Source organism: Apodemus sylvaticus, chromosome 3, assembly GCF_947179515.1.
Source record: "Apodemus sylvaticus chromosome 3, mApoSyl1.1, whole genome shotgun sequence".
Lineage (NCBI taxonomy): Eukaryota > Metazoa > Chordata > Mammalia > Rodentia > Muridae > Apodemus > Apodemus sylvaticus.
Window position 1 is genome coordinate 19,859,845 of NC_067474.1, and position 25,529 is coordinate 19,885,373.

Genomic DNA, 25,529 nt, shown 5'->3' on the forward strand with positions numbered 1-25,529 from the left:
ATCACTTTAAGCACGCTGCAGGCTACTTTTAATGGGTAATCTTTATTCTTAAGCTCACCGTTTTTCTATGGCAGAGAAAAGTAGTACTTCCTGTATGTCATCGCTATTGTTACTTATCAGGACTGGGAAATTTGAGCTTATAATTTCATTCCTTCATCTGTACATTTTGGTCAGTTGCCCCCAAGGTAGTAGTGGGCAGATGAGGCCTGGAGTCAAACATGCAGACGCAAAGTGGACCAGGTGAAAGGTTTAGCCTGGGTTTGCTGTCAACAGGCCGGACATGCAGGGAGAATGGTGAACTTGACAAGATGGGCTACGGGGAGCCGGCCTGAGTTGGTGATCAAAGAGAGATCTGCCAAACACTGGTGTGGTGTAGACACAAGTGAGGATGAGTGGAAGAGGCCGGAAGCAGCAAACGGCCAAGAATTTAGAAGTAAATGTGCTTGCGTCACAGACAAGGGCAATGTTGACTGCATTGGAGTAGCGTCCTGATTAACAGAGCCAGTAAGAAAAGGAGCTGAGTTAGAGGCATAGGACGGAGTCTGGCTGGTTTCTGGGGACTTGCTGCCGGGGTGGTCTTTGACTTACCTGTCAGAACACAGGAGGGGATTTCCAGGTGCGCCGTTAGGCAGCCATGGGTGAATTCATTCAAGAGCGTCCACTCACATTGACATTTTGATATCACCTCATGGAAGTTGTCAGTCAGCAATGTATGGGCCCACAGTTGTCCGAGTGTATTTTACAAGGAACTAATTTGTGTTTGTGGTGGCTGGCCTTACTTTGTTCCCTAACTATTGCAGGAAGGTGGCTCTGCTTTAAATGGGGTGACCTGCGGGTCCCTGGGACCGTTTGCTATGATGACAAGTTGTGCATTGCTTCTGACACCCATGCCTCTCTGTTGCAAACACACACAGGATCACCGTCCTGGGATTCTCCCAAATTTGTATTAAAAGGAAGTTTGGATTTTACTTCCTGCTCTTTCTCCTGTTTAAATATTTTTTTTTTTAATTTAAAACATACAGCAAAAAAGAATTATCTTGAGCCTGGGAACCCAAGAGTAGAGACATCTGTTTTTATGTAAGAGTAAAATGCTGGTTTCCAAATACTCAATGTAGAGTTCTCACCACATAGTTGGCTAAAATGTTCCATATTCACAGGGAACTTGAAGTGAAAATAAACCCCTTTGCTCTGTTGCCATGGGGAGGCAGACATTTAAAGTCATCTTTTATCCTGCGCAAAAGTTCCTGGGCAGTAGAAAGTGGGCACAGCCGTCCCATCATCCAGACGAGAGAAACGTGAGGTCGCAGAGCCCAGTGGAAAGGCTGCCTAGTGTACGGCCCACACTGATCCCGACAGTAGTCATCCAGAGCTTGCGCTTTAAGCATTCCAATATGTACTGGAGGCTGAAGTCTGTGTAATGTTTTAGTGTCATCTACATTTCTGCTTGGCAGGCTATGGTCTTTGGGACAAATCTACTCTTCCCTTATACAGGTAAAATCTTATTAACATGTATATATGATCATTTATTTAGGCCTTAAATGTGGCTGGTTTTATATTATAATGGCCTGAAGCATTTACAGTGTGGTTGTTGATGAAAAGTGTTCCAATTCTCAGGTCATAACATACAGCTTTTTAAAATCTAAAACTTTCATAATTTTGGAATAACTCATGTTTGAGCTTTGAAAATTCCCAGGATGAGTTCTTAGTAGAAGATGGTCAGAGGTTCGAACTAATTCTTCATTGGTATTTGGATTTCTATCACTATTACAATTTTTGCAGTTTTAAAAATATTAATAAATTGGAGAAACCAAAACAAAACCCATCAGATTAAGGGTACACGGGTATTTTGCTGGGTTTGGCAGTGAAGGTCTGTACACATACCTGTGGGCAAGGTGGGCACAGGAGAATTGCAAGTTGAGACCAGCTTGGGCAACAGAATGACTTCAAAGGTAACTTAATGAGACCTTGTCCCAAATAAAAATAAGAAGAGGGTTGGGAGATCGTTTGGGGTACAGTGCTTGCCTAGGTATGTGCATGGTCCTAGGTATAATAGTATTGGGTCAAAAAAGCTTAAAAGTTAGATTTCAGTTCACAGAACTTGTTAAAACTGACCTCCCCCTGAGGGTGTGTTTCGTGTATGTGCTTATGTGCTCCAGCCTCCTGTGTGAAGTGTCTGTGGTGACTTGTTTATGTCCTAAAGTTGGGTGTGCTTTGACTAAAGTTATGTGGTTGCTCATTTCACTCCACTTCCTCTGTATGTGTGTCATGTGTGCATGGCTTACGTCTGCCTCTGTGAGGATTACAACATTGCTTTTCTTATAAACTGCTTCAGTTTTGCACCACTGTACTCTGAACTGATGTGAGCCTTTGCTGTCAAGTCATGCTCAGTTGTGCCCGTTTCAGATCGCCACGCCCTGACTCTGGTCATCCCATCCCTGGAATTCTCACCACACAGCATGGATTCGGAGCTCTGTGACTTACTGCACCTCTCTAAAGTCCTGTACTTTAGGACTAAGATTGAACACAAGGCTCACTACAAAGACACTTGTGCTCTTAATGGCAATGGGCTGCTTGTCCTCCCTGCCTGTGCCTGGTGGAGGAGATTGACAGACCAATCCAGTTCAGTGCAGCAAAATCTAATTACTGCTTGATTTATGTACACCAATGTTAGAAGAAAATTCACTACCGTGACCACACTTTGCTGGGACTCCTGTTGAGCAGTTGGTGGGTTGCCTACAGGTTGCTTCTCTAATTTTTAGGCCTTGGGGTGATAGATGCATAGATTTCTTCAGGCATCTCTCGTATCTGTTACAACCTGAAATACGAGCTATTGACATAGTAAAGAAATGGCGGGGGATCATGCATAAGAGGCCCTGGAGAGTTGATGCACATTTTCATGTACATGCATGCCTGTACTCATGCACATACAGGCCACACACACACACAACCACTCACACACACACAGGTCTGTATATGGGCACATCTGACTGTTGGGTACAAAGTTATTTGCAAAGCTACTTTTTCTTGGATATTGAGATATTTAGACTGTAGTTTACTTCCTTGGGGGCTTAAAACATTTGTCCTGGTTAGTCCTTAGTGCCAGCTTGTTACAGCCTAGAGTCACCTGGGAGGAGAGAATCTCATATTTGTGAAAGACCGTTTTGATTTTAGCCCACTGTGGACAGCATCATCCTTCAGGTGGGTTGGCCCCAGTGAGCTAGCCTGTGTAGCCTTCCTCCCTGGTTTCTGCTTTACTTCCTGCTTGAGCACCTGATGTCCTCTAATGACGAACTGTTCCTCAAAAGCCCTTTCCTTCCCTTCATCACAAGCTAACCACAGCAACAGGAAAGCAAACTAGAATACATCATTTCCACCGTTCAACTTTAATTTTTTTCCTTGGCTTATTCCTGTGTGACCTGGATGAGGTTAATGATCTTGCCACGAGTGTTCTCTGTCACCGCATGGCTGCAGCAGTTACCAATGATTGATACTGTCCAGTGTGGGCCAAGCTTGTGTACGTGTCTCTGGGCCAGTGTGAAGCAAAGACTGGCCAGGAGCGGGCACTGCTTTCCTTCTCCTTCACTCAGTGCTGAGCACCTTGTCATACTCTTGCTTGTCCTATACACTGTCATTGGAGTCACTGATGCAGGCAATGACGTTTTCTCACTCTCGTGCTTTAGAACTCTCTGAGAGGGTAATTTTGTCTTTGAAAGTACAAACAACAATTTCCTCACCTACAGGAGCCCAGCTCCAAGTTCTTCTTTTTTGAAACTTTGAAATAACTAGTATGACTCTGATTTTTAGTTAAGAAGAAATCAGGTCAGTGTTTTGTTTTGGAAAATTTTTTGGGAGGAGAGGGGAGTTCGAACTTTCTGTGTACTAGTCAACCTCAACTCATGTACTATAAGTGCACAATTGATAAGTTCTGACAAATACATTCACCCCCATAGAGACATAGGATATTGTTGTTTGACACTATTCCTACAGGAAAATATCTACTTACCCCAAATAGGGAACTGATGACAGACCTGAGTATGGGTACCACATAGTCCAACTGGGTGAGCCAGTGAGTTTTATTAGGGTTAGTTACAGGAATATGGGTGAGAGGTTACTTTAAAGGAACAGAAATTATTCTAAGAAAGCTAAGCTACCATAGCCACCCTAATATGGGTGACAGCTCACAGAAAATGGAGATCTGGATCACATTGTACAACATGCAGTCATCTTGACAGGTTGGAGAGTTTCCTTTCCAGGTAGCACAATTGGTTTTAGCGTCTTCCAGGTACCTTGACTGGTCTCTGCTTCTTTTTGGTAGCTCAGCAGGTCTGAGAATATCCTTCAGTTGTCCTTACTGTTATATAAGCGTGTGTAAAGAGAAGTCTCGTTAATCTGGTCTGTTTCAGGAACTTCCTGAAGCTGTTGTCTGGTATTTACTTCTCAGGTTAATGAGCTCACTCTCAGGTTGGATTATTTCACCTGCTCTTTGTTTTACCTTGGTGTACACATTCTGTGTCTTAAGGAGCCCCTCCCCCAGATGAATGGTTTACTCTTGGAGAACACTGCTACAGAACAGACATTTGCAACATCTCAGCAAATTTTTCTCTTTTACTCCTTTACAGTTGGGCAAGGAAGAATGATTTCTCTTTTCTGACAGCGTACGTCAGTTGGATCTAGTTTTGAATGCAATAAATGAAACCATACAGCAAGTAATCTCTGGTATAGTTCCTCTCATCAGTATAGCATCTTTGAGCATCATCTTTCATATCTGATACCTAGTCGTACTCTGCTGATGGTAGTTTCCCACTGTGTGCACATTCCACCATTTGTGCCTCTCTACTCCTATTAATACTGTTCTGATGGCTTTCTCTTAAACATTTTGAAGAAAGCTACTATAAATGTCTTGGTGTAGTATATGTCCTCAGGTGGTTGAATAATTCCCAGGTTGGGTCTATCTCAAGCAGCTGTTTCTGGTGTGAAACAGGGGTCCGAGTTTACTGTTTCTTCAAATGGATAGCCAGTTGTTTCCTTGCTATGTTTTGAAATGCCTTTGAATTTTCTGAACGTATCTGTCAGAATCAATTGTACATGTGCTGTTACACTTCCAAACTCTTGTCTTTCCTTCCTTGGCTTCATGCGGCAGGTCAGTTGTTCTCCTCAGGTAGAAAGATCCTTTCTTATCTCTGTGAACACCTATACCACCCATCTAGGCTGCTCCTGATGGCTCACACCGCCACAAGGCACCCATCATTCATGAATGATTCTGACATTGAGTTTTGCAGGTGCAGTGTTCGTTTTGCAGTTGGATGACTTCAGTTTGTTCAGATAGGAAAAATTTGGTGCAGTGCATTCCATCTCCGTGTGATGTGGGTCAGAGACTCATGCTGAAAGGATTAGTGTGTGCAGGCATGAGTGAACACAGATTAAGGAGCCTCCCACACTAGGAAATCAAAGAGGGAGATATAGTAGATGCACTTAACAAAATTCTAGCTAATTTAGCAATGCTGAAACCGACCAGTATTGTCAACAGTTGCTTTTTTTAGGTTACCAATGGAGATTTATTTTTCCTGTAAAATACATTTTCCCAAAAGGTACAGAGCACACAGCATATTTTGGGAGAGCATAGATGATTTTGCAAAAAGAACAAGGAGACATTGTGTGTAACAGCTGCTGAAAATGAGGACATTTTAAGAAAATGACAAGCAAATCAAAAGATCTTCCCTCCCCGTTTCTCTCTCCCTTCTGTCTAAGAAGGAGGTCTGTGGGAGAGCCCTGGCTCCGTGATGTCAGGCATGCAAGCAGAAGAGCTGAAACATTCATTCTCAGGAGCCAGACTATGTCACTCTGCTGGAGGAGCAAGGCAATGAAGAGCTCTTACCTTCCCTGGAGCAGTCAGAATTCACTCTGATGGTCAGACCACTGCACATACAATGAAATGACCTCATATCCTGTTTAGAACTGCATTGCTCCCAAAAGACACTTCTGTTAAGACTTAGTTTTTACCTTGATGCTACTAGACAATAATGAATCCTGAAAGAGGTGTACTGGGGGTATCACACATTCTTTTGTTGCATGCTGCCAAAGGAAGATTGGGATCCCATCCTTCCTCTTTTCCAAGGAGAACAGACCTCCAATGCTCAGGTCCCTGGCTCTGTGTCATGTGTGACATAAGACCCAATCCATAGAACTACTCATGGACTGAAACCCCAAACCTGTGCACTCAATCAGCCCTCATCTACTAAGTTGACTTATTTCCAAAATCTGTTACAGAAGCTAAAAGCTAATCCCTAGCCTAATGCCCTCAGTGGGGGGTGGGGGGGGGAAGGGGGACACTGGGTACCTTCTCTGTACAGGACTTGCATCACATGACTTCTGTTTGTAAAACAGAAATAAACTTGAAGTTCCTCCTTATTCATCATGGGGAAGATGGTCAAAGCCACAAAACATCTCTGGTCTATGGCATGTGGAATATCATCAGGATACAGCACAGACAGTTCTTACCACTACCCTCTGGACCCTGGGTCACTTCTATGCTAATGTCTTAGGCTTTTGGGACACTTGCCTGTTAAAGAATGTTTCTCGGGGGTTGGTAAAATGGCTTAGTGGGTAAGAGCACTGACTGCTCTTCCGAAGATCTTGAGTTCAAATCCTAGCAACCACATGGTGGCTCACAACTATCCATAATGGGATCTGATGCCCTCTTCTAGTGTGTCTAAAGACAGCTATCCTGTACTTACATATAATAATAAATCTTTGGACCAGAGCTAGTGGGGTCGGAGTGACCAGGGCTGGAGCGAGCGGGCCTGAGTGAGCAGGCCCCAGCAAGCAGAGGTCCTGAGTGCAATACCCAGAAACCCCATGATGGCTCACAACCTCACAACCTCACAACTGTCTGTACGGCTACAGTGTACGCATATCCATAAAATAAACAAAATAAATCCTAAAAACAAGAATGTGTCTTGGACATTAATTTGAAGCTTCTATGTGATTAGTACAGAGTCACTTTTGTGGGCTTGAGTCTTTTTTTTTGTTTTGTTTTGTTTTTTTTTGTTTTTTTTTTTATGTGATAAAAAGTTCTCCGCCATATTCTTGTATGTGTAAGAGAAATGGAAAGCCTCCCTCTGAGGGAATCTGCCTGTAGTGGACTTCAGGTAGCTCTCTGAACAGGATGCTGGCTGACTGAGACCTTCAACAGTCATTTGAGAGGGATATAATCAAATACTTTGAAATTTGAATTCACTCGAAATCTGACTCTGAATATAAAATAAAAGAGAAGCCCAAGAAAGGATATAGTATCCTGCAAGTCGCTTCCAGGGTTAGTAACGTGCATGTAATAAAAGTAATACAGGAACAAAACTTGTCTTTCCCATGTGCTTATTCTGTGGGTCCTGTGTGCTTAGAATGGTGCCCTCTCTGTGTATGCAGCAGCAACCCACAGCTCAAACGACGATTCTCACCAGAGACACACACATTGTCCCAAAAATGTCTGAAGGAACTGCTTTTATTACGTTCATAATGTGTATATTGTTCACCTAAGAAAGATCCTTAAATGCGTGACACAGATTTTCATCTTTATTTAGAAACCGTTCTCTGGTTCTGTCTTTCAAGAGAGTATTTTTTTTTTTATGTAACTTCATCATTCTTGAAGGACACAATACTTTTCTTGTTCAGATTACTGAGTGATGAATGCTGTGGAAGACTAACACTCCTGAAGTGAAAAGGTGCTGTAATTACTGCCAGCGCTCTTAACAGGATTATGTAACCAGGAAAACTGTTTCCTTGCTAGAAAGGAACTTGGAACAGGGCATGTACCTGTATTATTATGTATCAACAGGGGAGACATGGGGGACCCAGATACAGTTCATGAAAAACACAGCATTCTGAAATTAAACTGCAGGTGGCTATTTTATATAGAAAAACACAGTTTGGAGCTTTATAGGTAATTACATACTTAGCCTTTGTACTGCATAGTTTTATGTCAACCTGACACAAGCTGGAGTCATCAGAGAGGAGGGAGCTTCAGTTGAGAAACTGCCTCTGTAAGAAGGCTAGCCCGTCCGACATTTTCCTAATTTGTGAATGGGGGTGGCCCCCGCTCATTGCAGATGGTGCCAGCCCAAGGCTCAGGGTTCTGGTTGGCATAAAAAAGCAGGCTGAGAAAGCCTGTAGAGAACCCCCCCCCCCCCATGGCTCTGCGTCAGCGCCTGCCTCCAGGTTCTGACTTGAGTGGGCTCCTGCTGTAAGTGCTTTTGGTGATGAACTGGAACTGTGAACAAACTAAACCCTTTCCTTTCTAAGTTGTTTTCTGTCATGGTGTTTCATCACAGCAATAGTAACCTGAATGAAGATAGCCATACAGATGGAATACAGTTCAACGTGCTTGAAGGCAAATTTCTGTTAAGGAAACCCCATTTTCTCATTATTTTCTTTTATAGAACTTTTAAAAAAATGTCCCTAGGAACAGTGAAATTAACCATAAAACACATATAAATGGAAATATCTTTATGATATTTGAGACATAGAGAACTATTATCTTCTAATGTTACTGAGCTATGAGCCACACAGTTTTCAAAACGGTGGAAGTAAAATTGTAGTCAGTGTAAGCGGGCACAGTAATGGGTGCCGTCGGCTTTCTGTCCCCGTCTCTCTTTGGTTCCTAGGATAGCAAAGCCTTAGAAAGACACCCAGGCTCCAGCCCACCCTGAGCCTTGCTGATGGGCCGAACAGATCACTCGCTTTCCCTTTCCCCATCACTTAGACTTGCCAGATTCTCCCCTGACACTCAACTCAGACTGTATAGTCCCAAGGTCTAAGGAATGGAATAGCTGAGGCTTATATAGCACTGAGGGCTGCAGCAGTGCCAGCAGGCCCTTTTCCTAGTGCCTCTAATAATCAAAAAATTTGCGGACAGCTCCAAGCTGAGCATTTGGTTCCCAGTGTACTTGTTTGAGTGATAGTTGGGAATGGTTAGCCCTTCAAAAATCCTGTTCCTAAGGCTATTCTTACACGTTGTTTAGTGGAGCCAGACTGCAATGCATAGACTGGTGGTGGGGCAGAGAGGCAGGAGGCAGCAAGAATCAACAGCCTGAGGCTGCACAGGGGCTTCTAATCAAAACTGGCCACCTAGGCACTGTGTTACGCAGTGCTGGAGCTCAGACTTCACATGCAGAAAAGCCCAGGTTCGGTCATCCCTAAAGATGCCTTCTACAGTTTTATTGCTTTCTCCATTCTAAATGGGAGAATTCCATTTTATAAAACAGTTATACTTAATGTAGTATAATAGCATATATAATGAAACAATTCAGATATACCCATCATTTCTACTATGTAGACATGAAAATTACTCACACCTGCATTTTTACAAGACCTTTACTATACAGTTATCGAGATACATGTATATATAAAATGCTGTGGCAATGCTGCTTGGTGGAAGAGAGGGTAGAAAGGATGTAGACCGGCCGCTGGGGAGAAGAGCATGGATGCCTGGACACTACCCTCATGCACTCACAGCAAATATGGTTACAGTACAGAGCCAAACAGGACTGGGTCCTCCAGTGTTCAGTCATGGGTGGATGGTACTCATGGGTCCCTGCTCGCTGCCCAGGGAGTCGTTAGCAGCCTGAGAGCTGCTGGGGAGAGGGAGTCACCACCTTCAGGGGTGGAGCTATTGATGGGTGGCACACGCGCCAGTGAATAGGTACACATGCAGACCCATGACAGGACTGTGGTCTAGCTCAGTGGGTCACAAAGTAAGCAAAACCAAAATCAGATAAAAACCAAAATAACAGGAAAGAGAGAGGTGGGCTTATTTAAGACAGGATCAGGTGATAATGGGTATAAGGAGGGGAAGAGAGGGTGAGTGTGCTCAGAACGCAATATATGTGTCTATGAACTTGTCAAAGCATCTGTTTCCAGTCTCAGCCCTGGTGCACACCACTGCTTCTTGGCTTCTCACACACAGGGCTAGTAGTACCTCCAGAGAGCGTGCTGTTTTTCTTTTGTTTTATTTAGTTTTGTTAACATACCATCAGCTATTTAATCAATAACTGATGATTACTATTAATTAATAATAGCTGCTGTTGACTATTAAGGTTTTTCAGGAGTTTCATGGCTAAGACAGTTCAGAAGATACTGTGATAACTACCCCTCTAGTGGGGTGAACACATAGCAGGCAGAGTTTTCCAATGTGGAATTGCTGGACTGTGCACACTTGTAAACCTTTCAGGACCTGTGGGGTGTGTGTGTGCTTTTTTTTGAATTTCAGAATTTCAAGACACATCAAATTATTTTTGTTTTTCTAAAGGCTTGGGGATGAGACATTTATATACTTCTATTCAGATCATTTTTTTCTAACAATATTGTGTTATTTGTCATGGATGAATTGGTTTTGTTATTAGTTAGAAGTTAATCTACCGAAGTTATTAACTAGATAAGTTATTAACATAGAAAATATGTTAGGAAAGCATACAATGATACTACTTTAGCAATACAATAGTTAAAGCACTTAGAATTTAATTTTCAGGTCTTGATATGACCTTTTCAGATGCTAATTGTTTGGATTCCTATTCCTTTAAAGCTCCGGAAAGTCCTCACATGTATGGCAAATGATGTTCTGTAATTGTAGACTTGCTTTGATTAAGGTCCAAATGTTCAGGCTCCCTATGTGAATATGTAAGTATGCAGGCCCAACAAGTTCCCATGCACTATCATCTTAAAGTAGCAGTGTGCATTACTCATGCAGAATCATGTACCTCATTCATAAGGCATGCAGAGATGCGTTAAAAAGGCTGAGGTGCTGATACTGCACAGGGCTAAGATTAGAGGAGTCTTCAAGGAACTGAGGCATGTGGCTCTTACATGCCCTAGCTAAAATGTGTGCATGTTTGTAAGATTTTTTTTTGACACAGAGTTTTGCTCTGTGTCTGAGAAGGGCCTTGAACTCTCTGTGTTGTCCTGAATGACCTCAAAAAGCAATGTCCTGCTTCTGCCTCCAAGTGCTAAGATTACAAGTGTGCATCACAATACTCAGCCACCCACTTGCGCATGTTTTTTTTTGTTTGTTTGTTTGTTTTTTTGTTTTTTTGTTTTGTTTTGTTTTGTTTTTTTTTTTTGAGACAGGGTTTCTCTGTATAGCCCTGGCTGTCCTGGAACTCACTCTGTAGACCAGGCTGGCCTCCAAACTCAGAAATCCACCTGCCTCTGCCTCCCAAGTGCTAGAATTACAGGCGTGCACCCCCACCGCCTGGCTAAAATAGCTAATATCTTTTTTTTTTTTTTTTTTTTGAGACAGGATTTCTCTGTGTAGTCCTGGCTGTCCTGGAACTCAGTCTGTAGACCAGGCTAGCCTGCTGGCCTCGAATTCAGAAATCTACCTGCCTCTGCCTCCCAAGTGCTGGGATTAAAGGCATGCAACACCACTGCCCAGCACCCACATCTTGATATTTAAATCCCACTGGACTTTTTCATGGTCACTATAGTAGGAGCCCAGTAAGATCCTTTATGGCACACAAAGGTAGGTGATGACAGACAATGTGACCTGTGAAGATGCTGTGAACATCCAAAGTATTCTGTGACTTAAGGACAGAGGGACAACGAACGTCCAGGGATGGCACTGTAAATACTATTTTTTTTTTAACTATATTGCTTCATCGTTGCTAGGTTATATGTATAATCATTAGGAATCTGTGGTAAACTATCTAATAGTATCTGATTATTGTGCCAATGTGGAGTTATTTTTGCTATGTAGGAACAAACGTAATGGCTAGGTATATAGCTCTAGGTGGGCCACTTGCCCAGCATATTCAGAGGCCCTAGAGCAAACCTCTTCCTTCTCAGGAATAAATAAATTAGAGAGAGGCCATATGGGAACAAATAGGATCTGAAGTCTGAGCTGCTCCGTAATCACCCTGAGCCTGTTATCTCCTTTCTGCAGTGAAAGTGACAATGAAAATATTCCTCTGGCAGCATTTGGGGGAGTCTCCTAGCTGAGGAGAACAAGGACCTTCAAGGCCAACATAAATGTGGAACCCTATAAAAGTATCTTTTATTCTCCTGAATTAATTCTCATCTCTAAGGCTCACTGTCTCAATCTGCTAACCTAGGTCTAGGCCTGAACGTTTCTAGCCTTCATACAATCTTATCTAGGCCTAGAGTAGTTTCACCCTCTGAGGCTTGCTGCTGAATACACTCATTTTATTGGCTCTCTGAACTCTCAATGTCTGGTTCAGCTCAGCTCTTCTGATTCAAACAAGCTGACTGAGTCAATCTGGCTTCTCTTGGCTTCTCTTGAATTGCTCTCCTTGGCCTCAGACTAACTGGCAATCTGTTCTAATCTTCTTGTTCTTTATCATTCTCTGGCTTGTTCTGTCTTTGCCTATTTCTGGCTTGTTCTCTCTCTGTAACCTGCCTTTCTTTCTTCTCCCCACCCCCACAAAAAGCTGGGGCTGCCCTGCACATGGAGACAGAACCACATGCACTCCGGACTGAGCGGGCCTTTTATACAGTTCTCGGGCAGTCGCCAGTAGGCACAGTGTGATTGGCAGAACAGTGTTACCTTTAAATTAATTGGCTGATAGGGAATGAGGTACATGGCCAAAGGACTCGGGGCCATTCCTAGCCTGGGACCACCCTGTGGTCTGAAGAATGTAATTTAGCCTCTCCCTTTTGGGAGGAGGAGCACTTGCCCTTCTGGGAGGGGCCAGTGTTCAATGTCCTCTTCAAAGTTTCTGAGTTAACCCTCCATTCCCTCCTTTTTTGCATGCTTCAATCCTGAAACAATTGCTAGTATTTAGCCACCAGGACTTCCACTCTGGTCTTATTAGGGGAAAACTTATGACAGTCTGAGGACAGTCAATAGAGAACATAGAAACTTCCCTCAGTCACCTTCAAGAATTATTGACTTTATTATTAGTAATAGTACTGCCGGATAGGAGGGCTATGTGCTGCTGTAGCTGAGGAGTGTTGCTCTTCTATAGACCATTCGGAGTTGTTAACCCTGTTAGGACCCCTAATTGTTCTCCACCTATAGTTGACTTGTGGCCCCTACATTTTGAACTGCTTAGTTGCTATTGTTGAGACACACTTAGGTACAGTATGCTAATGATCTTAAAGCAGAGATACAAAAAACGAGATACAGAAGATCAAGAGTATGAACTATCAGAATACCAGCAATTGTAACCTTTCTTTCTATAACTCTCCTGGTAAAACTGCCTCCTCTTTCTCTGCACTGCTCTCTCTTCAATAACTTCCCTTTTCTTCTCTCCTGTGAGAATTGGGCAGATCCTATTCTCTCAAATTTTTCTCTGATTCATCACTTTGTCTGCCACTCAATTAGACATCACTTTCAAACATGTGTGCTTCCTTCTACAAACTAACTTTACCTTCCTCTTTGGGTGTGTTTGCATTCCAGCCAGAGGGATTAAAGGTATGTGCCAAGACTGAGCCACACCACAACTAGAAATGCTTTTCTGGTAAACAACACCGGGTTCACAGTGTGATCCTGGAACAGAGCCCTGGCTTTTAACCACAAGAAAACTAACAGGACTGTCTGGAAATTCTCAAAAGCATAAGCCACTTGATTTCTAGTCCTCATTCTCCAAGTTTATAAAATGAAACAAAACTGGAGGAAACCAGAGAAACTGGGTGTTCCTGGGAATCCTTGCATGCTCCTGAGGGCACAGTAGAGACTGCCCGGTAGGGTGCAGGATGGTTTGTGCCTGGAGGACTGCTTTGGTCAGGCTTTTCCTATTGCTATGCTAAAACACTATGTCCAGAAGCCTCCTGAGGAGGAAAGTGTTGATTCACCTTACTTATCTTGGGCTAAGGGCCATTTACAAAAGCCAGGGTAGAAACCGAAGCAGGAACTGTGGAAGCTCACTGCATACTGGCTTTCGCTTCAAGGCTTCCTCAGCTGTAATTTATTGCACACCTGTCCGGGAGTGGCACCATCCACAGTAGCTGGGCCCTCCCACAGCAACCACTGATTAAGAAAATAACCCACAGGCTTGGCTCCTACAGGCTGATCTCAAGGATGCATTATTTTTTTCTTTGTGGTTTCCTCTTTTCAGCTAACTCTAGCTTGGGTTAAGTTGATGAAACCAAAATAACAACAACAAAACAACAGCAACAAAAACAGGAGAGGATCATGGGACCCTGATACAGGAGAGATCTCCAGGGCTAGGTCTAGCCACCATCCAGATTTCCTGAGGATGGCTGCCACTCTTCCCAGTTTGGACTGTCTTTGGTCCTCTTCCTGCCGCACTTCCCAGCCTCTGTAACCTCTCACAACCTTTACAACTTCTGAGGTTGTCATCAAAGAGGCAGCAGAGAAATGGTCGCCAATACTGGCCAGCCTCTTACCCACTGAGGCTCCTTCAGAATCCTATGCTACATGTGGTACACTGAGTCGTTAGTGCGCATTTGTTCATTAGTAACGACACGGTGACCATTTATTTCCCTGTCAGGGGGAAGCTCTGCTAGAATCAGAGAACTTTGTCCTGAAGTATTCCCCAGCTCAGCCTGTCTTTATATCTAGTGAAAGAATGCTTTTTTGTTTTCGAAATCAAGGATGAGCTGACTGAAATTTCAAGAGAAATGTTTATTACCTGTGTGTACCTGTGTGCATATGCGATACGCAGGCACTTGTACATACAAGGAGGCACAGATAATGTATTACCTTGGTTCCCCTCATGGAGTGGCCTTATGAAAGAATACTAATGAATTGTTATTCCAGGTCAAACAAATATTGGAATGTGTTGGAGGTTAAGATCCAAGAAAGGACAGCTGCTTCCTTCTCTTGGAAAGTATCCGTTTAATGTCTTCAACGAAACAAGCAAGAAACAAATTAATCAAGCAGCTTTTTAGTGCCTATTTTGAGCTAGCAGTCTGTTAAAAGAAGAGGAAGGTGGAAACTGTTAGATCCTTCCTAGATAAATGCTTAGAAGTGTTACTAGTCTGCATCCCACAGTCTGCAGGGAGCTGTGCTTCAGTCCAAGGCACCAACCAAGCTCGTTCTAGACTTCTGCCTAGTGAGGACATCACGTCACTGCAGTACACCAGCAGCCACTTTCCCTGGCACACTTCTCTCCGTCCTGTAGTTCCAGGTTGCTGTGGGTGTCAGCATCCCTGCCTGAGCCTCACTCAGGGTGCGCATCAGCTCTGACTGTGCTTTCCCTGGGGATGCATGAGTCAGGCCATTCCTCGCACTGGTATCCTTTCCCAAAAGGGTCACATGTTCTTGGTCAGTCCTTGTTTCCCATCTCTCTTGACAATCATCAAGAATATCTGAGCAAATCGCAGTGCCTGTTGAACACGGCAATTCTTACTGTCAAGCTTTAGCTAAATATGAAAAGTATGGGATGCGCGGCGGTAAGAGATTTACACCTCATCCTGGGAGTGGAACTTGGCTTTGTAGAGCAGACTGTTGTCCAGGAATTAAAAATGAGCAGATTTGCTCAGCGGTTAACTCTGTGGAATCTGTCTGGAGGAAGGAAACTAATGCTGAGGGATAGCGCAGGTGGGTTCATCTCAGGGCTATCGTTGCCTATCCGAGATGAGTTTTCTTCCTCTTCTTTCTAAATTGTAGATCTGAAGTTTAATTTCTTATTAAAAACCCAAGTACTTCTGAAATGTATGTTTTATAATCTATTCTGTAAGTCATTAACGAGATTCAGTTATGTTTACAATTTCCTAAAGATCATTGCTTTCATAGACAACCAAGAATGTTCCATATACAGAGGTAGGGAAATGACTTGAAACTCCAGTGAGTGCTTGGGAAAGAACTGTGTGGTCGGTCGGTCAGGCTTGCTGTCGGCACCATCACCGTTTATTATTTAATTATTTATTACTTCCTTGATTCGGTGAAGGGAGGGAGGGAAGGAGAAGGAAGGAAGGAAGGAAGGAAGGAAGGAAGGAAGGAAGGAAGGAAGGAAGGAAGATTAAATTATTCCATGAAAAAGATTGCTTAATTTTGACCTCATGAGCCAAGTGCTTACAGCTCACTGGTAATAATCTTTTGAGTTGAGTCCTTCTGTTATGGCTGAGACGCAGGGACACCTAGATTCTTGCCATAGGTCATACAGCTTGGAAATGAATGATCTAGAGCATCAGCCCAGGGAGTCTGCTGTTAATCCAGCACATGCTCGGCAGCCTATACAGGCTGCCTCTCACAGAGCCTGGCTCCGAGGAAGACATTTCCCAGTAAACTGTATAATAGGCAAATTCACCTTTTACAATGACTTGACATCACTTTTTCCCTTTGGGCTGTGAATTATTAATCATGACACTCAGGATGATGACCTTTGACACCTTGAATAGTATTTTTCCACGATGGATGGAAATTTGCATGGCATTTTAAACTATATCGAGGAAAATTTGATCAGCATTTTGACAATTAGTGCAGATTACAAATCATGGTAAATAAAGCTGGGCGGGGGTTTTCTATCTCCCTCACTAATATGTCTGTGCCTCCAAATTGCTTACAGTTCTTCAGTGCTGGGATCTAAGTATAAGTTAGCAGGTAGCACACTCATTGCTCTAAATACTCTTTGTTTCTCTAGATAAGGGGGGGATAAAAACGCACTTTAAAAATCACTTACAGTTTAGGAGGTGATACATTAATCCTTAAAATGACAGAAAATCAAGATGATTGTGTCTGTGGGGTTTACTTTATTAAAATTTAATTTGCCCTGTGCCTTGCTCCAGTAGCTCTTGTGCTGGCAAACTAGCTATAATTAGATTAGCAGCCTGCTCAGTGCTGGTGACAGCCTGTGCCTCAGAGAGCATGTGCTGGACTCCGCATACGCCTCGCCCTCATTGGCTGGTTTTGCTGCTCACCCGTTTGATAGGTTTCCACAGTAATCCTTATGCTGCATTAGAGACGTAGATACAGAGGCACTGTGCTGCATTCTTGCAGAACATAGGCAAGGTGCTCGGTTGGTTACATTAAAGAAGGAATACGACCCACCCGGCAGAGCAGGTGGTCTTTGTTGCAAAGACTCAGTGGAATGAGGACCTGCAGCTAGCTGCAGGGGGAGGTCAGTGAAGGAGTCTCAGTTCACGGTAATTACTCGAGTCTTTCTCTCTCATGAGCAACACAGCCATGCATGAAATGAAGCGTGCTGATAGTGTCATCTGTCTAATTTGATCTTGCTTTGTTGACGCTGTCTGTGCCACTGGGCTCTGTGCTAATACACATGCTTGCAGAGGGAGACTCTGTCTCTTCACAGAGGAGCCTTGTTTTCACCTGAATGCAAGGGTGCATGTGCCGGGGAGTGATTCTCATTGGTTCCTTTCTGTTTGGGAACACTGATGTTGCTTCTATCTAGGTGTCTTTGTTGGTGTATGTCAGGACTATTGACTTCACTTTGAGTCCCATCTCCTAGATAATTCGAAATTAAGGAGAATTTAGTAGATTTACTCTAATTAGAAGGCAGAAGGCTCCTGATTTGTTCTCCGGCTTTTAGCCGGAGAAGTAACGTGCTATTGTTTCTTCACAGATGTGTGCAGCCTTCATTTTGGATGGGTTTCTTTGTCTCACCTCTTGTAGTTTTAAGGAAGCTTCTTTAGTATGGAGTGTTCGCAGATCTCATTCTGGGAAATAGACACACGTGGGTATTTACCAGCCACGCCTGAGGAAGCATTTGCCGCCAGGCTTTGTTCAAAAGCTGCTGCTCTTGCTGTTGGAATATCACAGTAGGGATGCGTTCTTCCCGTGCTAAACAGTTTCTATTCTACTAAGAATTGCCTGGTCCATTTCCAGGCAGGGAGATAAAACAACTTAAGTTCTGCAATAAAGGTAGTCTACTATGAAAGAAAAAATAGTTATTAGCAAGACCAAGGTTCAAAAAATCCCTCAACTGCACCATCTTGTTGTGGGTTCAGAGCCCCTGCCTCTCTTCTAGTCCCTAAACTTGAAAACTGATGTCTTTCTGTGTCAGACTGCAGACTCCACAGAAACTTGTGTCCTGAGTCACCAGTCACAGGGCTGGCCAGCTGCCACCATGCGTCTGCTACAGCAGAGAGAGTCAGGCAGATTCTGAAAACTGTCAGGCATAGTTTCCTGCTCCTGAAAAGCCAGGGGTGCAGTTAATATATTCTGTGAAAATGACCACTCTCGTCTAGGTCTGAATCCTGCTCACAGCAGTCCAGTCCACAGTTTGGGCAGAGGAATACTTTGGGTTATTAACTACACTTTGCAGCACCACATGCCCTCACACCCAAATCTGCCCCGGAAGGAAGAAATTATCCAGTCAGCATTTACTCAGGTAACAGTTTCAAGAGGAAAGTAGAAGCATTGTGGAAGTTCTGTAGCCAGCCATGGAGTCTGGAATGGGGACTCTGATAGCCCTTAGCAGTGAGAGACTTGTCTGTGCCTTGAGGCAGTGGGAAGATGTGTTCCGCTGTGAGACACCCTGGGTGGTGAAATGAACACACAGCCATATGACACCTGCTTCTAAAACCTCGTCCACCCTCACTGTGGACAGTGCCCACTCTGGTACACTCCCAGCCATGGGCCGCTGATGGCCCGTGACACCAGCTAGCGTCTATTAAAAGCTATTTGAATAGTAGAACTAAAGGGAGGTCGAATTTTTAAACTAAGACAACATATATTTTTAGTAGTTAACTTTTTGTTCTTATACATTAGGGAAAATCTATGCTTGAATAAAGAAAATAAAATTGGGTGTTTTGGACACTTTAAAATTTATAATCAGGATGGTCTGTGTGTTTGTTTGTTTGTTTGTTTGTTCTACAAAAGTCCAGGCACCTCTTCTGGACGTCCATCCTTCTTGGCCAGACATTCTTTCTATTACAGACATAGACAGAACCATTCTGCCTTTTAAAACTTAGGCACAGACACTCTTCTAGGGAGGGATACATTGATGTAGTTATATGATACCCCACTTATATATCATATCCTCAACTATATCATAATTATATGTAATAATTATTCATTTGTAGGGTTGGGATCTAACCCAGGGCCCAACACATGCTAGACAAGTGTCTGTCACTGAGCTGTGTCCTCAGCCCTTCCTTCCTTCTTAGTCTGCTGGGATACTCTCAAAGGGGATTGCCTTAAAAATAGACGGCTGTTATCTTTTCTGCAGAAGCACTCTCCCCTATGAGAGTGCACAGGGTGCCTCCTGTGAGCTGCACCCAAGTGTTGTATGTTAGTGGAAAAGCTAGAAAGTGGTGATGTCTGCGCCCTGGGGCTGAGACTGGCTCTTCAAGAATCACCATGCCTTAAGGAAATTCTTAAAAGCTGACATATAAATGTGTGTACTGTGCATTGCCTGCTGATGGCCCATGACACCAGGGAACATCTCCTAAAAGGCTATTCTCATGAACTAAAAGAAGTTGGTGTTTTTGCAAAGCGACACAAAGACATATGCTTTTATCTTTAGACTTACCACTTAGCTATTTTGTTCTCCATATATTAGGGAGACTCTGTCCCTGAAATGAGAAAATAAAAAGGGATTATTTTCTGACACTTGAAAATTTTGTTCACTCTCTTACTAATTCTGTAGCTCATTGGAAGAAATGTGATAGCTCTGACCAATCAAAACTAAGTGTTTCAGTGTGAAAATAAAATATACTTTAAGAACTAAAGCATTTTCAGGGGGCTGCGGCACGGTTCAGTGGTAGAGCTCTTGGCTATTATGCAAGAAGCCCTGGATTCAGTTCTCAGTATATCAAAACTGAAAATAGATAAAACATTTTCAGTATTTGATACTTTCTGTCTCTTTCTTCTGGAAGCTTATAATTACGGATGCAGGAACAAGTTTAAATGTAGCAATCCATTTCATATTAAGTATGATATGTCACTAAATAGCAGGGCCGCACAGGGTTGAAGAAATAACTATCACAAAGAAAATCAATGGGAAGTATAGCTGCTGGGCACACGAATTCTGGGGCAGTGCTATTGGCAACTGACTGAACACTTGGGTACCTGTGATTCCCAAAGAACAAGGAGATGTCATTAGCAGTTGGTGAATATTTCAGGGTTGACCCTTTTGAAGTTGCCTGGATCTAAAAAAAAAATTAAATAGATTTTTTCTTCTTTCATTATTTTATTCTTCAGTAAGAGATGTTTGCTATGAGCTAGGCTCTGTTAACTGTTTTTTTTTTTTTGTTGTTGTTGTTGTTGCTGCTGTTGTTGTTGTTTGGTTGGTTGGTTGGGTAGTTTGGTTTGTGTTTTGGAAAAAAAGAAAAGACAAAAAAGTAAAAGCTTGACCCTTCCTGCAAGAAGTTCTTCCCTGGAAAGACAGACACTAAGTAACTAGTAGTGGGAGCAGGAGTAGACCTCTGCCTTGATTTGGTGATGACAGTGTGAGGAACCTGTTGTTCATTATCAGGAGGTGGAAGAGGGGCTTGAAGATGCAGCCTGGACCACAGCTTAGTAGTTTTCTCCTTAGTACAGCACATATGCTACTCATGCCAGATCCGCTGTATATCTGCAGATGTCATCACGTTCTATTTTAGACACCTAAGAAATAGGAATTATCATTTACTCTCTTCCTCTTTAATTTGTCTCAGAACTCAGATAAGGTTGCTGCCTGGAAATATTTTTATTGTTAATCTGCTTCACAATGGACTTAATAATGTATCCACTTATTTGAAATTCACCTGGAAAGAATCACAAAACACCTTGATGACTGTTATATTCTGAGTAATTCAGTTATTATGATTAATTTTGGATTTGTTTACATTGCCACAAAATACCCTTTCTGGTATTGGATGCCAGTTGATTCTTAAATAATTTGTCCTTTATTTTCTAGATACTCAATAAAGATACCCTTGTAAAACCTGCCCTTAGACCTTAGCTCTCTGCTGTCCTTGCCATGACTAAAGCATCTGCTTTTCCAGCGCTCCTAGAAAGTAGTTTCTGAACGATTCACGTACTTTAAATCCAGATGTCTTTTAAGTCTTGATGCATTGGTAAGGGAGTGTAACTTCAAAGGCCAAAAATTTTTGCTATGTCTTACTATGTGTAAGAATCTCTAAATGAAAAATGAGCTTTGTGTTTATTCTTCTGTCAGGGAACCTGCTACCCCTCTTCAGTGCTTTCCCTAACCAGCTTTTATACTTTCTTTTCAAGCATTGAAGTGAGTAGTCTCTACTTGGAGCTGTCATAGTGCCCCACTGGCTGAGTCTGCAAGGCGGCTTGTCTTTGATGCTAGCCTGGGCAGCCAGTAGCACTCAGGCACGATGACCTGGGAAAGCCAAGCTCTTCTTAGGCCTGGCGTCTCTGACTGCTTCTTCCCAGCCTGCCTTCCAAGTGAACATTCTCAAGCTTCTGCCTTTCATAGGCTTCCTGTATGCGCCACATACTTGCACTGGTCATCCCCCTGCTGAGACACACACACACACACACACACACACACACACACACACACACATACACACGCGCACACACACACACACACACACACACACCCTTTGACCTTTGAGTTCCTTGCACGGCCAGGCCAGGTGGCCTCAAGACCTTGGCTTTTCTCTCTGCCTGGAACATGCTTCTCCAGGGTCCTCTGTCATATTCCCATTAGGTGGTTCTAAGTGCCCGAGTGTTAGCAGGACATTGATGGTATCTGGGTTTTTTGTTTTGTTTTGTTTTATTTTGTCTTTTTAGTTTGTTTTTCTTCCCGAATTACTCTTCTCTGGATTGCTGGATTGTAAATTCCAACAAATCACAGATTTTTGTCTTAAACCCTTAGAGACTCGAACAGTACTTGGCTCGTAGAAAATGCTCAGTCAGTACTTGCTGAATGAATGAGTGAATGAGTGAACGAGGAATGAAGAGATTACTTGTAGCAGGGACATCCTGTGGCAACCTGGATCTCTGCTGCAGGCTGCCAATTGGTTACCCAGGTCTCCCTTGGGTGGGCTGGGTCTCCTGCTCTGTGAGTGGTTACAGTAGCCAGTGCTGCTGTGATTTCTCTCATCTCACTTCACATTGGTCTTTCTGTAGAATTGTTCTTGGTGTGAAATTCTCTTCTAAAAACAAAGTAAAGTGGGGGTTGAAATGTAGAAGTACCTTATAAATAAAATGCACAACAAAGTGAATGCATTTGTATTACTTGCGTGTCTGCTATCTAGTATTTAAATATATTAGCTAATTTTAATGGAATTATCATTTTTTGTTGCTGAATACATTTAATGGTCTCCATATATTTGCCAAATAAGAAGACACTAGCAGCCTTCTCTTGCTGTTTTTTTTCTTTCAGATACCTCCTGCTGCCGAGAGGGCTTTAAGCAAGGAGGGTTTTCCTTGGCTTCTGTCTGCATTCCATAAAACACTCATTGCCTTTTAGGTAAGTGTATGGCTTTGCTTTCATCCATTCTAAGCAGAAGATATTGATTGCCTCTGAAACCTATGCCATTGTTATATCAAGACAAAGAGCCTGGGATTTTTTTTACGTATTTGCTCTCAGCCCAGCCATGACCAGGATGCTATCACCAAGGTTTCTCATTTCTTATCTCCATATGTGCTAATAGTTGCCATTTGTTATGGACAGAATGTTTATCACTAACTTCCAGGTATTCAAAAGGCTTTACTTATGTGCCTGAATTGGAAGAAATGAGGCTTAAGAAATGAGCCTCTTTGTTCCTGAGTGAGAAGTAAACTCTCAGGGCTGAAGAGATAGCTCAGTGATTAAGAGCACTGATTGTTCTTCCAGAAGTTCTGAGTTCAATTCCCAGTAAACACATCGTGGCTCACAACCATCTGTAATGGGATCTGGTGCCTTCTTCTGGTGTCTAAAGTCAGCTACAGTGCACTCATATACATATAATAAATAAAATGTCTTTAATAAAAAAGAAGTAAATTCTCTGAGATTGGGGAGGAGATGAGGATGTGGATCCTGGGAGCTGATGTGGTGAGCTTTACCGATGACCATCATGAGAATTAGAGTGACGAGGACAGAGGCTGGATTTTGCACTTGCAACTGAGACACAGAAGGCCAGATACATGTTACAGATCAGCCAGACCTGCAGACCTGGCCGTAAGGTGCTTGAAGGTGCTCAGCCAACCATTCCTAGGTCTTCTTCTGGTCTCTTCCACAAACAGAGACACCACAGAGATCTTTCTGGTTCTCCTCTCATAGACAGACACATTTACCCAAGGACTGGCTGAGGAAGGGATAAACAGCAGCTAGATAGGAAGCAAATGGATCCCTTTCTAGAAGGACAAAGAGATCAATGTTATCACCCAAAAATGTTGGGAAGGGCTAGAAAAATCGTGCCTATCTCTCTAGTTGAGTCACTCATTCTGTGAGACAAGTGGGAAAGGTCCTCCATTGAAACATTGCTGCAACCTCTGACCACGTAGCAGGTGAACATGGCCTTCACTTTGATGGACAGCTTTCTTCCAGCCCATTCCCAGCATGTATGTGTCATGTGTCATTGCTTACATAGTCCACCATGCATTTTATGACTACTTCTATTGCATTCTTTAAGATATACTTGGCTGATGTTATCAATTCTTCAAGAACATCCCAGTCTAACTCTGCTGCCAAGGAAGAATCAGCCTAATCAGGGTGGAATTCCTCAATCTTCAGCATGGGACTGATTTTAGGAAAAGCCCCTGGCATCCCTCAACACTGCACCCTGAGGTTTATTCACCATCATCTTAGATGTAGGTTCTCACATGGAAGCTGGGCCTTCAGTTGGCTGAACAGAACTCACTGTCTTCTTTCTCTAACCCTAGTAGAGCTAGAGCTGTAGAATTGTAGCTCAGCACAGGTGGATTTAGCAGGGAATGCTTCCAACTGGTCCTGTATTCTCCTCTCTGCCCTGTTCCAAAACAGCAGTTCTTAGCCCATGGGTTGGACCCCTTTGGGAGCTGAATGATTCTTTTACAGGACAGGAGTCACCTAAGAACATTAGAAGAGCTATATATGTACACTGTGGTTCATAACAGTAGCAAAATTATAGTTATGAAGTAGCAATGAATATAATTTTATTGTTAGGGGAAGCTCACCACAGCATTGGGAAAGTTGATAGCCAGTGTTCTAGGGGTATCATCATTCTAGTAAATCCATTACTGAGGGGTATCTTGAGACAGGGTGCTATATGCCTGAAAGCTTTGACACAAACCATGACATTTCAGCCCCTGTTGTGATCCTTCTACCCTTATTCACATATGTGCCTACACGATGTGTATGTTCAACAGGTTCCTGCAAGGAACAATTGTACTTGCATCCCTAGAGACAAGAAAATAACCGGTGAGCTCTCGAGCTCTGTGGAACAGAGAGACCTCAGCTCTCCCATTCTCTGACCAAACAGATGGATTGGTCTGATCACTTTTGTCTGTCTACCATCTTATCCCAAATGCCAAATGAGAATAGCAGGAAGTCAATAGAGATATTGATAAGGTGTCCAGCCATAGGAAGGGGAGGAAAGTATTTGGTGCAGCATTAGCACAAGAGAGGAGTTTCTCTTCTTGGTGTCCAGTGTTGGCAGCCAGTTACCTTCCTGGGCCTAAGTAATTATGTGGCACTTTATCAGAGCTACTGATCCAGATCCTGTGTTTGGATAGTTAGAAAGATTGAACAGCGTGGTTTATCCACACATCAGCCGGGCTATACACACTAAGTCTTAGCCTTGCTTCTGGTTAATTCTTTTTTAAATTTTTTTTTATTTTCTATATTCTATGTTTACATTCCAAATGATTTTCCCTTTCCCAGTTCCCCCCTTCACATAAGTTCCCTCTGCCCTCTTCCCTCCGCCCATTCTCCTATCAACCCCCTCCTACTTCTCTGTCCTGGTAAGCCCCTACAATGCTAGAGCAAGCCTTTTCAGGATGCCTCTGGTTAATTCTGATAGGGTCAGGTCAGTGAGTAAAAATTACTTAGAGTTGTGTATGTAATCCTTTGCAGTTTTCTCATAAATAACGAGCAAACATTCTTTTAAGTGTTGCAAGAAAAGTAAGAAGTATGTGTTTTGTTTTACTTTTGTCCATGTTCTTTTGTCTACCAATTTCTTTTTGTATCTCTATGGTCCTTAACCCATGTTGCTATCTAAGTCTGTGCATTGTATAGGTTAGCATTCTGATGGTCCTTAACCCCTCTCCCCCCCCCCCCCCCGCCCCCTCATTCCTATCTAAGCTTGTGCATTGTATAGGTTAGCATCCTGATTGTCTTTAGCCCCTATTGCTATCTAAGTTTGTGCATTGTATAGGTTAGCATCCTGATGGTCCTTAGCCCCCATTGCTATCTAAGTTTGTGCATTGTATAGGTTAGCATCCTGATGGTCCTTAGCCCCCATTGCTATCTAAGTTTGTGCATTGTATAGGTTAGCATCCCTGTGATTACATATATATTCACATCACCAGCATTTTTCAGTGTTCTCAACAGTGTTCTTAGAATGACGTTGTTTTAAAATAGATACTGGGTGTTTGAAATGGCTTATAGAAACTAAACAGGGAAGGGAAGGCAGGGATGATAGGAGAGAGGGTGAGCTCACTGTACTCTTTTCCTCAATTGTCTTTTTAGTGTAATTATCCTAGAACAAGAGAAGCCCTGAGCTTACATCATTTG

General features: G+C 42.9%; 1 protein-coding gene across 3 annotated transcripts in view; it reads left to right on the plus strand.

Annotated features, from left to right (window-relative positions):
* Fam110b (family with sequence similarity 110 member B) overlaps positions 1–25,529 on the plus strand; it is a 133,614-nt gene that overhangs the window by 52,104 nt on the left and 55,981 nt on the right. For 2 of the 3 annotated variants that reach the window (XM_052176033.1, XM_052176032.1), the window contains one exon: positions 22,218–22,304. The exons of the other annotated variant lie outside the window; for it this stretch is intronic. The gene's annotated coding sequence lies outside the window, so the exon portion shown is untranslated. The remainder of the gene's footprint in view (positions 1–22,217; positions 22,305–25,529) is intronic. 3 annotated transcript variants of the gene reach the window in all.